At 39.8% G+C, this 15,456-nt stretch overlaps 1 protein-coding gene across 3 annotated transcripts in view; it reads right to left on the reverse strand.

Moving 5' to 3' along the window:
- CCDC102B (coiled-coil domain containing 102B) overlaps positions 1-12,590 on the reverse strand; it is a 362,186-nt gene extending 349,596 nt beyond the window's left edge. For 2 of the 3 annotated variants that reach the window (XM_065585187.1, XM_065585188.1), the window contains exon 1: positions 12,457-12,590. The gene's annotated coding sequence lies outside the window, so the exon portion shown is untranslated. Of the gene's footprint in view, positions 1-6,378; positions 6,509-12,456 lie in introns of those variants that run through there. The other variant, XM_005281488.4, reaches the window with a different exon arrangement.
- Positions 12,591-15,456: the final 2,866 nt, after the last annotated feature.

The raw sequence follows: 15,456 nt of genomic DNA on the forward strand, positions 1-15,456 counted from the left end.
TCATGTTTGTGAGCCAGTGTCTCTACTGCTTTTCACCTTGTGTAGTCATTTTCCCTCATGCAAAGTGAATGTAAAAGTGTTGCTGTAATACAGTGGCTGCCACTCGAGCCCCCTCTTGTGGGAATAGATCACCGTGTGGCACTCTGCCTCTGCTTTGCCCCTCCTCACTGGGCACCAAAAATCTACCTCACTCTCTCTTTCTATTAGAGGCCAATAGAAATGCCTGCATTCTCCACCATATGTGATACAGCAGGGCTTCTCGTCATCTTAACAAGCACTCACTGCCATGCCCAATCTCCTTTAAAGTAAGTTGTTGTCCAAACATAACATAAAAACATAAAAGAGAGGAAAAAAAAACCAGTTCCTCAGCTCACCCTTTGTCCTTGGGTTTTGTAATCTCCCATCCCAGAGCTCTCTGGTAAGACTGCTTCTTCCAGGTTCCCATTCCCAGCCAGCTTCCCTTCTCAGCCAGCTCTCATCCAATCAGCTCTGTTCCCGCTTCTGGAACCCTGGCCCCAGTGTTACCTCCCCATGCATCTGGCTCCTTGTTCCAGGGACCCACCACCAGATTAGCTTCGCTCCTCTGTGGTTCCTCTCCCCAGGTACATCCTGCTCCAATCACTCTTTTTCCTACGCTCTGACAAGCCTTTATAGTCTCACGTGTAGCACTCTCCCTTTTAATTGGTTCAATTGGGGCCACCTGCTCTGTCACAGGGAAGCTGGGCTTAATCCAGTCACAGTGACCAACTGTCCTCTGACAGTTGCCAATCAGAATGGTAGCATTTTACCCCTCCCCCATTTGCACAGGTGTAAATCCTGCATCACAATGTGCGAGGCAGTAGAGAATCAGGCCCTCTGTGTGAGAGAGAACAAATTAATTAGCAGAAGTTAATTTGGAAAAAAAAAGTTCTAAAGATGAGGCCCATAGTAATTTTTAACTATTGCAGGGTTGAGAACAAAATTCAGGTGTAAAGAAAATAGCTTTTAAACATGTCTTCTCCTTCCCTCAGGAGTTTCTGTAACATTAATCACCATAGCATTTTGAAGATAGTACTTAGTGTACCTCACATGACACCCGCTCTAGGCCTCACCCATGATACTTAATGCTGACAGACCAGCATCTTGAACCAAATCAAAATTCACTAAAGATTTTTTTAGAGTGTTCTTCAGAGATTACCTGTAGTTTCACATAACTAGCTAGATGATTAGAACATAAAGAACGTACCAGAAAATACAGTATATGCAAGACACTGAGTTACAGAGTGCTCGGAATGCTACAGGTCATTCAGAAACAGATGGTGAAACATCTAATAGAAAATGTGAACCCCCCCAGCTCCACCAAGCCTTTCTTTGAACACAATTCTTCCACAAATCAAAAGCAGACTATACATACATACTGACATATTTCATGTTCCGCAGTAACCATGCGTCTTTAATCCTGCACTAAGGAGTTCTTCAGTCTCCTTCTGCAATCAAAATGTTACCAATGATGTCAATTCTCAGCCTCATCAAAACCTCCCTTTCTACAATCTTCGTATGACACAGAGACAAGTTACACAGTGGAAAAGCAGATATATCGAACACTAGAAGTATGTGTGACACTATCAAGTATAAGGGGAAATGATTTTATTACAAACAGAAAAAAATGTATACAGCTGTTTAACCCTAAGTTATTCTTTTCTTACTGTGTGCTACCCAGAAGAAAGTCACTAAGGGCTAAAACTTGTTCCCAGCCCCCAGCCTGAATAAATAGCCTGCACACTAATATCAAGGGTCTGATGCAACAGAACATATACTCTACAGCCAGTAGTATAGCCTTAAGAAAATAGCAGATAAGCAAGTATAGCGATCTTTTTACAGTGTAACTAAATGATGAATATACTTAATCATAGCTCTCTTGGCTCTTCCTAGAAACCTTCTCCTGCAATGGGATGCAAGGATCCCTAGCTGTGCTATACTCCATCCTACGTAGGTTTGGCGTGAATAGGTTTGGCGTGAATAGGTTTGGCGTGAAAAAGAACATTCTGAATGTATTGGAAGGGCAGGAAATGTAGAGTGGCCCTCTCCACATTTCCTATCCTTTCAATACATTCAGAACCTTACTTTTTCATGTGAAGAAGAGAGTGGGTTTTGTTCCCAGTGGCATTTGGGCTATTTTGTCATTCCTCTTTAGGGCCACATTAAAGACCCTTTAGTCATTCTTACTCATGCAGTTGTCCTATGGAAAGTCCTTTTCTCCAACAATACCATTTACAAAGGTTATGGGAAAAGCTTCCAACTCAACTGAAAATACAATAAAAACAAACAACAAGGGTTGTCAGAGTTACTAGGGTTAAACCAGGATGAATTTGGCACAATTGCCCCTTTTCACCTTTTATTTACACCAATCTAGGTCAGGACTCCTTTACTGAAGTCAGTGGAGTTCTGGGAGATCCAATTGGAGCTATGGAATTTATGGATCACTTATAGGTAGCAGTGTTATGTTTTTGGTGTATTCGATTAATCCTGAAACGTATAAATCCAACCTGGCATGGGGAATGTATTGAGTGTAATAAGCATTTTAAAAGCTCTGTATGTTCAAGATGATTTTTCAAGTTTAGGAAGGTTTGTTTGTTTCTGCAAAAAAGTGAACACAATTACATGTTATATTATGCATCCAGAGAAGGCTGGCACATAATATTACATTACATGTATTTTTAAAAAGAAGAACAGGAGGACTTGTGGCACCTTAGAGACTAACAAATTTATTAGAGCATAAGCTTTCGTGGACTATAGCCCACTTCTTCGGATGCATATAGAATGGAACATATATTGAGGAGATATATATACACACATACAGAGAGCATAAACAGGTGGGAGTTGTCTTACCACCTCTGAGAGGCCAATTAATTAAGAGAAAAAAACTTTTGAAGTGATAATCAAGCTAGCCCAGCACAGACAGACAGTTAGATAACAAGTGTGCAAGTCCACGAAAGCTTATGCTCTAATAAATTTGTTAGTCTCTAAGGTGCCACAAGTCCTCCTGTTCTTCTTTTTGCGGATACAGACTAACACGGCTGCTACTCTGAAACCTTTCATGTATTTTTAAAGATATCTTATTTTGTTAAGAATAAGTTTGTTAACAACAAACTAACAGACAGGGTGTTACTACTTACCCTGTGTCTTTTTTGTAACGTAGAGGTAGCTGCAAGCAGTTGCTGCCTATATTTCGAAGCTTAGTTTGAACATTTACCTTGAACCTGTGGTCTTTTGGGAAAATGCAGCTTAGTAACTGAGTAGCTTTGTTACAAGCATACTGTTTAATTGTCCGAATGAAAATGTATTTCAGGATTATTTTAGTGTAGAATTTGTTTTTATTAAAGCACAGTGATGAGTTACTTGCTCTTCTCACACACATGAGTTATTTGGAAAAAAAATGTTGGAAGGTAAGATTTCAATTATTTTGGTTGAGGCATCACAAGGCTGAGATGAGCATCCTCTGAAGCCTTCTTTTAATAGTTCTAGTGGACAAAACATGGGAAGTCTATGTTTAGTAGAGAAAGACTTGGTGTAATGTGTATTCAGTAAAGGGGAAGTTGGAAATCGGGGGAAGGAAAAAGAAGTACAAAGAAGACCACATGAACAGCAAAATAAGAATGAAGGCATAGAACTTTGAGAAAATTAATTTACAGTTAGTAACAAAGAAAGTGGAAACTGAAACTTTATAAAATATATTATGGAATCATTCATATATATGAACCCTTCTTTGGAAAAAAATTTACCTGCTTCTGTGACTGCTTGAATTTTGATGGACTCTGATTGTGCTCTGTTATACAATATTTCGAACTCCCCCTCCATGCCGCTCTTTTCCCCCCTACTTTACCAGAGTATAGCATTTCAGATAAATATAACAAGTGCAATTAATATTCCTATCACTTATGAGATTATCATCATGGGATTATCCCAAAATTGCAGTACATGTACCACTGGTGAAATGAATTGGTGGAACATCAAGCTCATCTATCAACAATTTTTTAAGAAGGTGGCGTATGAATCAAATCAGAGTTTGCGAGCCGCTGCTCTAGAGCAAGGGTACATATCAAGTAGCCTTAATTTAACCCTCGAATATGCAGGCTTGCATGCCGTTGAACCATGCTGTATAACCAACTGTGGTAGAAATTTTGTCTAGATGTAATCAGGACAGTGCTAATAAGGGAAGGACCACAGCCAGGTGGCTTGTTCAGACTTTTGATGACACTTGACAATATGACCTTCCTTAGCAGGACAGCCAGCAGAGGATAGCAGGGCACCACTGATGTGAAAGTGGGTGTGAATTCAGTCCAATATATTCCCAAATTGCAGTATGCACGTTAGAGAGAATTATGTCATGTACACATGATTTACAAAGAAAAGAAAGTCATAAGAAGTGCAGAAAACTGAGGATTTGGGGCAGACTTGTTTTTGCCAAGAAGACCGAATGTGAGCATTTATAAATTGTTCTAATCTGCCAGCTTTTTCATTTAGTATTAGCAATCAGTAAGTGATTTGACATAGATTTAGGGCAAATGGAAATGGATGAAAAGCAATATTTAAAAGGACAATACATAGTTGGGTTGCTCCAACAGATTATTAGGAATTCAAAACTGACATTATTGGACATGCACCACATTACACTAGGATATTTTTCACAGAAAGTAGTTGTCATTAAGAAGTCAGCATTTTCCAGCAGTAACCTTACAATAATATGTATGCCTCCTTCTGTTTAGGAGAGGAGATCACTAAGGCAATATACTCATTATGACCATTGGGCAGCAAAACTCTTTAGGGCAGGGAACATCTCTTCTATGATTCATGAAGTGCTACATATACTTGTGGAGCTAAATAATTATTAGTAAGATTAGTAAATAAATATTAATAAATTAATCAATCTACTCAAATTAATCAAAGACTCTGAAGCCCATCTATTGAGGTAAATGACAGTAGATTAACTGTTTTCAACATCAACTGGATTAGGGTCCCTAATTTTTTTAATAAAATAAAAAAAGTAATATGCAGGTGATCTGTAAAAGAAATAATTTACGAGCACTGGATTGAGTTAAAGACAGGCAGAAAAATAGATAGGTAATAGGCTTCATACATCATTCTTTGCACTCCCTGAACTCCCATTGAATTTGTTGGAAGGTCTGAGTATGTAAAGAGCATATAACAGGTCCCATTCATAATACTTAACATTTATATAGTGCTTTATATCTTCAGTGCAGTAGACAAACAATTGCAATAACAGTGTTCAAAAATACAAAGTATTCCCAGTGTAAGTTACACTAGAGCAAAAAAAAAAGTTAGCTGCTTTATATCAACACTGACGATTGTGGGGAACAAACTAACATGATGGTGATGAAAACAGTGAGAATGAAAAGATAAAAACCCAAGTACTCTTGTTGTATCTAACAGATAGGTAGTTAGAACAGTCTGCTATATGCATTTATTAAATGTATTATTATGCATTTATTAAATTGCTCTGCATTACTTTAGGAATTTGCCCCTCAGGTCCTCCCCGGTGACAGGACATCCACACACTCACATTCCATCTGGGATTCTACTATTTCAAATAATGGACAAACTGAATATCTTTGTCCATTGCCAACATATCACATTACAATAGTTCTCTGCTTTGTTACACCACACTTTAAAAATACAAACAAACAAAAACTGCACTGCATTTTAGCCCCTATTTTTGCCTGGATCCAGATAGTTTTCAGAAGGAAATTAAAATCACAAATCTATCACTAGTTGCACATTTTAAATCAGAAGCATTCCTTCTGATTACACAACTTCCTGCTAAGCGCAACAGAAATTTAGTGTGAGCAGCAAACTCAAACAATACTATTCCCCTGAGACTAAAATTTCTACAGTATTGAGTGAGGTTTAGAAAATGACCCAAACAGTACCAACTTTTCCTACTGTTGTTTTGAATTTATACATACAGAAACAATATAATCCTTCAACATGCCATATTTATAGTAACTCATTACGATTTTTTAATTACTAATAAAGATAGATAGTTTAACACACTTGTGCTGTGCAAATTTATATTTTAAAATCTTATCTGGTTATGTTAAATAAGCATATTTGTATACATACAGCAAAACTAGGTATGTTTAATATGATGCAAAGATAAAAATAACCCAGTGGTGGTGAAACGGAAAGTAAAAGGAAGATAGTTAAGCACAATTTAATCACACACTCAAAATACTCTCCTTTTTCAGATCTAAGTACTTCTGCTGTATATCTTATCTCTTTCCACCCCCAGCTCCCTGTGTGAGAACTACACACACACTGTCCCACAGAAAGATATAAAAATTAAAACAGTAAAACCACAAGACTATTAAACTCCCTTACCCTCTGGGCTCGCTGGGCTGCTCTTGCTGCTCAGTGCTACAGACACATGTGTAAACAGAATTTCCTGCATCCTTTTCTGATCTGCACAGTACTGGGGTCTCCGCCAACAGGATTATTTCCAGCATTAAGGCCACTCCATACTAACTTGAAAAAGATTCCAATTGGTCAGGCTGTATCAAAAGCAATACTACAACTTTTTAATATAAATCAGTGACCCTCAAATATATCTATAAATACTTGACTTATTGTCATCAACTAAACACTTTTCTCAGTATTTCTTATGTCCTTTCTGAACTGCATATTCTGACCTGATCTGCAAAGATTTATGCATGTGCTTAATTTTATGCACTATTGACTTCAATGGGACTGCTCACAGTGCACAAGTCTTTTCAGGATTGTGTTCTATGAATGAAACCCTGCCACTTCTGTGGGGGGGGGCACATTTTGGGTGCTACTGTAATATACATAATACCGATTAACAAAAAGTCCTGTGAGACCTTAAATTATTAGAGATGTGAGAAACTAAATCTATTGTGAAGCTCACAAGGTGTGAGCAAACAAACAAAAATAAAAATACAGACCCTGAAAGAAAAGGGTCATTTCTTTAGCACTGAATATCTTTTACACCAGACACACAACAAATTGCTGGTGCAATAAAGAAATAAATGTTTCTTCAGTGGAATATAAAAGAACGCAGTTTTGTAATATTGGTGTTACACATGTAGGACAAGATTGTAACACTTCAGCTACTGCCTATAATAGGCAGAAGCGCTGCATGCCACCATTGTGGGACCTCCTAGAATCATTGGGTCAGATGCCCTCTACTGATGTCATTAAAATCAGTGGCACTCTGACAAATTACACCATCTGGCCCATTGAGTCTACTTCAGTCATTATGCCTCTATACAGGAGTGTAACCCAGAGCAATCCCCTTTTGGAAAGGTGCATCCTGTTGATATCTAACAATAGCAACTCCTCCCCAAAACATTCCCCCTTCCTTCTCCCCACCTGTTTTGGACACATTGATGTCAATAGGAGAGCTACATCCAGAACAGAACACAGCCAAGATTTCAGACTTGTGATTTTTGGGTACACCCTCTAGAAACACCTCAAAGAAACCTGATCTTCAGAAGGCAGCCGCTTGGCACTTTCTGAATATTAGTTCCCATCAAGGTGTCTCAAGTTGGGCACTCCAAAGAATTAAGGAACCCCAAAAATCACTAGTAACTTTTGAAAACATTTGCCAGGAGAAATGATATACTACCAGTTTTTATGCATAGAAAAATCTGGCAAATCACATAATTTTAGTGGTGTGTCCATCCCCGTCCCCTCCCCCGCCTCCCAGGACTTGCCTAGAGTTCAGATCTTTAATATTTAAGGAAATCAATCTCTTTTTTTAAACATATAAATCACATCACATTAGGTTTCTTTATACACTATATTGCATCCCCTGGAGAATATTCAGAGTTCTGGTTTACAGTAAAGAAAAGCTAAGCTAATCACATACCTCTGTCAGATGAAAACATACCCGGAGACAGGATTTTCTTAATTGTGCTGCTACTTCTTACACCCTCTCAGCTCCCTCCAGTCACCACAAACACCCATCTCCCCTCTCCCCCGCCCCCAGCCTTCACTCTGTACACTGCCAATTTCCACTATTTAACATTAATTTGTTTGTAAAAATCTGAAGGTATGTACAGCACATTAAGCACACTACATGGTATTTCCTTGCTTCTGTTGTAACTCATCTTCCATGCCATCACTCCTGCTATCCCGCACCCACAGCACACACACATACACTTCTTATCCAGCCAAAAAAATTATAGATTTTCCCTCCACACCTTGTTTACCAAGAGCCCGATCTCACAGACCTTACTCAGGCAGAATTCCTATTGATTTCTACAGAAATTCAATATACTGTATTACCTTTATTCAAGAAAAAGATAACAGATAACTTGATCACCAGTTATAAATACCTACATAAGGAGAAGATTACTGATATTTGGGGGCTCTTTAATCTCACAAACAAAGACATATCAAGATCTCATGGTTGGAAGTAGAAGCTGGACAAATTCAGACTAGAAATAAGGTGCAAATTTTCAAGTAAGAACAACTAACCATTGGAATAATTTACCTGGGCATGTGGTGGATTCGCTGTCACTTGAAGTCTTTAACTCAATAAAAATAACAACAAAAATACCTAGCTCTTATTATAGTGCTTTTCATAAGTAGATCTCAAAGTGGCTCATTATCCCTATTTATAGATGGGAAAACTGAGGCACAGAAGTGATTTGAGTTTCCCCGAGCAGGCCAGTGCCAGAGCTGGGATAAAACCCAGGCCTCCTGATTCCCAGTCCAGTGCTCGATCGCTAGGTCACATTGCCTCACAGCTCACAATTCCTGATACAAATCTAGATTGGTCACCATCCTAAGAGATATGCTTCCACTCAACCAGAAGTTATGGACTTAATGCAGGATTCACTGGGTGAAGGTCCATGGCTCGCATCATGCTGGCAGTCAGATTAGATGATCGTGATGGTCCCTTCTGGCCCTAAAAATATACTATTGAAGTACTGACTGATTCACTTTGATGGGAATCCTGCCTAAGGGTCTAATCCTGCAAACACTTATGCATGGGAATAGTTCAACTGAATTCAGTGATCAATAACTAAGTACGGTTTTTAAGATTAAGATTTAGGATTAATTCTAGGATTGTGAACTCTTCAAGGCAAGCCACTAATACTAGTTCTCTGTGATGCCAGGCATAACCATGGTGTTTCATTAATAAATAATTGTAACCCTTCTGCCAGGTGAAGCCAGCAGCAACAAGGGCCAGGTTCAGTATCTAGGGGTTCCTTTTCAACAATACAACGCAAAACCGGCTCAAGCGCCCACCCAGTGACCGGGGACAATTACACACCACTCCCTGGGTGGCTCTAAGAGGCAATTCTTCCCCTCTCACAAGCACAGAGTCTGAGTGTAGCAAAAACTTTTAATAAAATGAGGGAATTAACTCAGCATTAATTTGAGAAAACATCACAACTAGGGCTCATAAACACAAACCATGAGCAAAGGACCCACCTCAAGTAAGTTGGGCAGTGTGCTTTTCCCCTCAGGGTCTTAAGTCCAGCAACCCAAAAATCCCTTTAACGTGCCTGTCCCTTCTCTGTACCCGCAGAGTTCACCTCCCACCTTGTGTGGAAGGCAGGGGCAGGGTTAAGAGGTTCAGTTCTGCTGCCCTCAGTTCACACAACAATGATAGCAACCCTTTATTACTCCTGCCCCAATAACAAGGAGACTGGGGATCCAACACCAGCCACAAGTGATCATTTGGGCAAGCAATCCCATCATGCTGAGCACCTAGGCAGGGTGGGTGTGTCCATGTAAACAAGATCAGCTTCTGAAGTCTTTTTCCACAGCTCACCACTAGATGTCAGGGAAGAGCTCATCCAGACTCTGCTTACAAATAATGAAAAGATGTGGCAAGTGTGTTGCCTTTAGAATTTTTATAAGCAGTCAGGAGAATAGTAAGGACAGCTATTTTTGTTTGTACTTGACAATATACATTCAGGTGCCCCATATTCAGACTGATTTGGGGACTTTTATTTGGTCTGAAGTTTACAACTGATTGTGACAATTGTAAAACATTTGACAATACCTAACACAAAGTGCATTTGATAAAAACGGTTAATTTGTCTTTCCAGAAAATCCGGGTACTTGGTACTTTTGTAGTAAGTCAAATAATTATATACTCACCACAAGAACAAGGTTAAGAATTATTTTTTAAGTAATTCATACAAAGAATATTTGCTTAGAAGTGGTATGTGTAACATCGATCATTTGGACCACATCCTTTGACTGATAAAAATGGTGGTAGCAGCAAACTGGACCATTGCATCCCTGGCTAATGTCGTATGGACTCCCTTCGATTCTAATACATTTGATTCTTGGATGTATGTCAAATTATTCCTCCCCATAACCCTCAGGGCAAATCATGCTAGTCAATCCATAGAGGAGTATTAACAGGATGTGAAAAACAAAACTCTGAAGCCCTCAATGCTGAGATCCAGTCCCTGGGCGTTACAGAGGAAAAGAGTTGATCCACCCAAGGATTATTAAAGCCAGTGAAAAGAATTATTTAATGTGTCTCGGAGGAGCAAACTAGGTCACATCTTTCTCAAAACAACAGAAGTCAACATCCACTGTATTGATGTAATTTCTGTAGCAGTCTCAAGTACTGAATTAAATTACGTTAAAGCCCATTCCATTCAAAAGAAACCAAAGCCATACAGTTCAAGCACAGGGCATAATAAACGAGAGTATACATTTTACTAGCTAAATTAGAAAAACATATAGCATGGCTCTAAGCCCCAACATTGTAACCTTTTGGAAAATCCTTATAAAATAGTTTCCCAAGGTCAGAATAAAATCTTTTTCAGCAAAAATAACTACTCTAATTCCTTTTCATGATGATTCTTGGGTACTGCGGCCTGTTTGTAATCTCACAGTGGTTTTATAGTGATAATTCCTTTCAGAGGTTACTCCTGATTTAACAGCAGTTTAACTGACATCAGAATTTAAATCAATACCTTTCAATATCTACTTGACAGAAGGATTCAAAATCAGTGCTTATAAGCAATTGAAAAGCTTCCCACTGGATAGTAATGTAATTTTTTTTCTAGGATCCTTGTTTTCCATGAAAAAGAGTCAAATTATCCATAAGAGAAACATTTTAATGTCTTTTAAAAAATCTGATTTTTTTTTACCCTAACTCATTTATAATACTCATTCCCTTCAGCAATTTCAAAAGGAAATATTTGCTAGTAGTACAGTTCCATTGGATCTGGACAAAGGTCCTCTGAGTGAATGGTCCTAGCTTCTGGTGCATCCCAGGTATCCAAAGATAAAGTTATGGGATATTCATGAGGCCCCTTGCAAACTCCCCTTGGGTTTTCTGGGATAGGGGATGATCCGGGCCAGAGTATTGATCCAAATCAGAACTTCCCATGATTAGTTCAAGGATGTTCAGATCCAGGAATTTGTTTTGACTCATTGTGGTTGTCCCCCTACACAATGTTTAAATTTGGATTTGAGCTTCCTCAGCATTAAAGACTGCTAACTTTCAGCAGCTCCAAAGGGCTATTACAACAGCTAGGTATGGCCAGGGCAAAATAACAAGTCCCCCCTCATCCCAAGCACACTGGATGGAGAAGGAATCATTTTGTTGGCACAGTGGCATCTCTGATGATCCCAGTAAGAAAGAGAGATCCTCCTATCTCTGGCTAGGCTGCACTCCGGTCACCTTTGCACAAGTAAAAGGGACCAGAGCTGTGCAACATAGTATCAGATCTGCAGCATTTTGCACACACTTTGAATACATTTTACTACAGAGCACAAGGCAGTGAAGAATCAGACCCAGGGCATAGATTAGGCAGTTTGAATCAACAGGAAATAAAGTGGTTCTTCGTATTCCATATTTCAATGTTGCACTGATTAAGAACCAGCAAGATTGTGATGGTGACAAAAAAAGCCATTATCATTTCAATAGGAGAATAAAAAACAGGGTTTTTTTGGATGGGCAGCACACTTCTCTCTCACTTGTTAACACAAACAATAATAGTGTAGCCTATCTACTGTAGTTTCTAAAACTCAACAGGGTGAATAAAAATGGAGAGACTGAAGCCTCCGCTCTGATTTGCCTAACTTTGTGTGGCTTTGGACCCAGTTTAAACCCTAATATTATTTTAACATTTTTCTTTTATATGACATGGGTTTTTTTCAGCCAAAAAATAAAAGAGAAACAACCAGCCAAAAAAAAACAAAAAAAAACAAACAAACAAACAAAAAACCTTGCCTATGACTTATTCCTAAAGGGACTCTAATATCTCTAACAAGTTCTCAGGGATTAAAAGTTTTAAGCAGGCTATGATAAGTTATGTGAATAAATATGGCAGGATTTACATATATAAATAATGGTGTTTATTCATGTAATTCTTCCTCTCTTACTTGGGTTTAAATGCAGTTTTAAATAAAATTTATGCCTGACAATTATTAATTTTAAGTGTATTCTGAACATACCTCAAATATCTTGAGTTAATGTGAAACAATTCTTAGGCCACTGCAGTTAAAACAATGCACTATAGAGAACAGCCCTTGATACTGTCCTGAACCCTCTGAGTTTGATACTTTACTACCTGTCTTCTTCTGTAGCCATTTGCACCTGTGTAATCAGCCCACACAGATGTAAATGGTTACACAAGAAAAAAGGCAGTAGAGAATCAAATCCTTGATGAGGCAAATTTGGCATCCTACATTTGTACTCACTTAGGGTATGTCTACACTGCAATGTAAGCCCAGGGTTAGGGGCACTTGAGTCAGCTGTCCTGTGTTAGGAAACCATAGGATTGAGCATCTACATTTTATTTTAACCCTATGTTAAGGCTTTTTTAGCCCATGCTAGAACCTAGGGCTCTGGTGTCTATACTGCAGTGCGCAGACCTGAGTCAAAGTAGCCATATCCAGAGTACCTAATGCACTCACCCTGAAATGTGTCCACTTTAGCCCTAGGACCGTGATGCCTGACAGGGGGAAAACTTTATTGCCCATCCTAGACATTATCAGGAAGCAGCCCCACTTTGCAAAAGGCTCCATTGGAAACCCATGAGGATCTCTGACAATGTGCTTGCAGATCGGTGATCAGAAGAGAAAAGGTTAATGCTGTCCTGAGCTGCTGCTATTTGAAAAGGTGGCGTGGCTTCCATTTTCAATAGAGTGGATTGCAGATTGTTAGGATAGAAAGGACTAAGGACATTGTCCCATAGAATTGTGGGATACTTCTAGCTGATTCCTGGGACCTGAGTAGGGTTGCCAACTTTCTAATTGCACAAGACCCAAAACCCCTACCCTGCCCCTTCTCTGAGCCCCCCCATCCCTCCGTTGTTCACTCTCCCCCACCCTCACTCACTTTCACTGGGCTAGGGCAGGGGGTTGGGGTGCCGGAGGGAGTGAGGGCTCCAGGGTGGGTCCAGAAATGGGAGGTTCAGGGTGCAGGAGGGGTCTCTGGGCTGGGGTAGGGTTGCCAACTTTCTATTTGCAGAAAACCAAATACCCTTGCCCGGCCCCCTAACCCTTCTCCAAGGCCACACACCCCCACTCACTCCATCCCCCCTCCCTCTGTCTCTCGCTCTCCCCCACACTTGCTCACTCGCTCATTTTCACCAGGCTGGGGCAGGAGTATGAGAGGGGGTGAGGGCTCCAGGTGCAGCTGGGGAGGGGTTTGGGGTGCAGGAGAGGGCTCCGGGCTGAGGCAAAGGCTTGGGGTGCACGGGCAGGATGAGGGCTCCATCTGGTGGTGTGGGCTCTGGGGTGGGACCAGGGATGAGGGGTTTGGGGTGCAGGAGGGGGCTCTGGGCTGGGGCCAAGGGGTTTGGAGTGTGGGAAGGGGCTCTGGGATGGGGCAGGTGGTTAGGATGCAGGAGGAGGTGTGGGGTCTGGGAGGGAGTTAGGGTGCGGGAGCTGTGTGGAGCCAGGGCAGGCAGGGAGCCTGCTTTAGCCCCACTGCTGTGCCGCCGACCAGATTTTTAACAGCCCGATCAGCAGTGCTGACTGGAGCTGCCAGGGTCCCCTTTTCAACCGGGCATTCCAGTCAAAAAGCAGATGCTTGGCAACTCTAGACCTGAGTCAAGTGGGGTTATGTCTACACTGCAAAGCAATAGAGCTCAGACCTGGGTCTTGGCTTAACTCAAGCTCAGACCCTCCAGGGTCCAGGGACCCTGGGTTAGTACAATGGCAGTGTAGATGCAAGGGGGGGCTCAAGAATGGGCTTACATTGCAGTGTGGACATACATTTAAGGGTTCTTGTTTATACTGCCAGTATTGTTTAAGTGGCCCTAGTATAAATGCGAATCAGGTCCTGACTGCTGGGTATAATACTTACTATCATTAATAGTTCTATTTACTCATCCAAAAAGGGACTGTTGATGGTAGTATGTTCTATGCTATGTACTAGGTAGTAAGCTCTATGCTGTGTACTAAGACAAGACAGTTTGCTTTGGAAAATAGAGTAGAATTTTACCATTTTAATTAAATCTCTTCATTGCCTATTCAAGAAGCAGTGCTGACATATATACACCATGTTTTTAAAATGACAGGAAATAAATAAAGCTGGTCCCAAGCTGCAAAGTTCATATAATGTTATTTGAATAGCACTATTGATGTGCATGGCCCTTCACGGAGAAGTAAAAAAGGTCTTCACCATTAACATTTTCAGTTTATTCGGGCCCCATCCTGTAGTCCCTTACACAGGTGAGTAGTCCTCACTCACCCCATAGAAACACATGCAAGTGTAATACATTAAAATCATCCTGGGAGGTGAATAAAAAGCACATGCAATGGGATGATGCATCTAGCACTTTCCATGGACAAGAGACCATGGGGGAAAAATGTATGCACCAAATTAATTTTAATTGAAATCAGTGCAAGTCTGGTGACTGCAATGAAATCAGAATTCAGCAAAATTTTACTGTTTTAAAAATAAAAACAAAAGAAGTGTTCTAAATTCTTGAAATGGAATTGATATTTTATTGCTTGCTGTAAAGAATCCATTGAAGCTAAGAATAATTGTTCAAGACCAGAAAATGATTTCATTTTAACTTGTAGTTTAAATCTTTTCAATGTTTAAATGCAAGAGGTAGTCCACAGCTGTAGGTAATTTCTATTTCAAAAGTTATAAGACTGTGGTGGTAAGTGAAATACTAGTATCTATTGGAAATGAACCAGCAAGAACTGGAGGTTAATTTGATATGCATTACTGTATTCAAGAAGTTCACATCATGTGTGGTAAAGCATCTGAAGTAATGTTAAGTTTAAAAAAAATTTTAAAAATCAAGTTTTCCTCCTGATTTTTTATTCTTACCATTGCATAACTTGGAGCTTTACATTCTTTTTCATGGTTAGTGATTAAAAAAAATAAAAGAAGCAGCTGAGCATTAAGGCTTGAAAATGTTTTTTTATTAAAATATCCTGCAAATATAGTGACACAGAACTTGCACAAGTATTATAACACAATAGCATGTAAAC

Source organism: Chrysemys picta, chromosome 2 (assembly GCF_011386835.1).
Source record: "Chrysemys picta bellii isolate R12L10 chromosome 2, ASM1138683v2, whole genome shotgun sequence".
Taxonomy (NCBI): Eukaryota; Metazoa; Chordata; order Testudines; family Emydidae; genus Chrysemys; species Chrysemys picta.